Source organism: Nannospalax galili, unplaced genomic scaffold, assembly GCF_000622305.1.
Source record: "Nannospalax galili isolate Female #2095 unplaced genomic scaffold, S.galili_v1.0 scaffold371, whole genome shotgun sequence".
Lineage (NCBI taxonomy): Eukaryota > Metazoa > Chordata > Mammalia > Rodentia > Spalacidae > Nannospalax > Nannospalax galili.
In genome coordinates, this window is record NW_008331606.1 from 648,840 (window position 1) to 650,034 (window position 1,195).

Here is a 1,195-nt window from a genome sequence, read left to right on the forward strand (position 1 = left end):
ATTACATTGATGTACAGATGTGGCAAAAGTAGGTTTTTCTCTAGGAATCTATGACCTTTGTAGCCATGTTTATTTGGCTATATTTACAATACCACACATGAATTCTCTCCCATTAAGTGGGCCTTCATTCCAATTAGACAGCTGTTGATTACCCACAAGATAAAAGTGCCACTACTGCACCAATAGAGGTAGTTTGCTGTGCCAGTCGTTATGGTTATTCAACTTTAGGGCTATGTTGGACCATTGATTTTTCTCTCTTAGAAGCTTGCATAGTATCCTCTAGATCTACGAGAGCTAATCTTCAGGAAAAGGCTTCCAGGTCAGTTCCTGCTCCACTGCTCTAAGCCCTTTGTCTGAAGTATGTCCTGTCTTCAACAGTACGGTCTTACGTTCAAGTTCTGGGAGGCTGTGGCAATAGCTTGTGTTATTTTGGGAGTCTCTGGGACTACCCTGACCAATGATTCAAAATGAGGTTTCTCCTACCTGGCACTGTGTATTTTGTTATTTAGCCTTCAGCTTCACATATGTGCTCATATATTTATTTATTATTTTTATTTTACATTTATGAGTGTATTGTCTGCATATAGGTAGGTGCACCTGTGTCATGCAGTGCCTGTGTAGGTCAAAACACGGTGTTGGATCCCCTGGAACTGTAGTTATGGATCATTCTTAGCCACCATGTGGGTGCTGGAAATCAAACCCAGTCTTCTACAAGAGCAGCCAGTGCTCTTAACCTCTGAGCCATCTCTCCAGCCCTTGTATATTTATTGACCATATATTTCTCAGTAGGACTTTGAACTAATACATTTCCCTATGGTTTTGCATACCACCTAAGCGTTATTTATCTGTAAATATGGAACATTTCATGAATTTGTGTCTTTCTTGCACAGGGGCCATGCTAATCTTCTCTGTATTGTTCCAATTTTAGTATATGTGCTGCTGAAGTAAGCACTGCCATTCCTGTATTTGTTTGTCTTTATGTATATGAGTGTTTTGCCTGCATACATGTAAGTGCACTACGTGTGTGCAATGCCCACAGAGGTCAGAAGAGGGTGTCAGAGCCTCTGGAACTGGAGTTACAGACAACTGTTAGCCACCATGTGGGTGCTGGGAACTGAATGAGGGGCCTCTGCAAAAGCAGCTAAAGCTCTTATCCACTGAGCCATTTCTCCAGCCCCAAGCTTTGTCACTGCTG

The 1,195-nt window shown here is 42.1% G+C and overlaps 1 non-coding gene across 1 annotated transcript; it reads right to left on the reverse strand.

Annotated features, from left to right (window-relative positions):
• Window positions 1-847: 847 nt before the first annotated feature.
• LOC115069190 lies at window positions 848-952 on the reverse strand. Its single transcript, XR_003848470.1, has one exon. It is a non-coding gene; the product is annotated as a U6 spliceosomal RNA (small nuclear RNA).
• Between the last annotated feature and the right edge of the window lie 243 nt (window positions 953-1,195).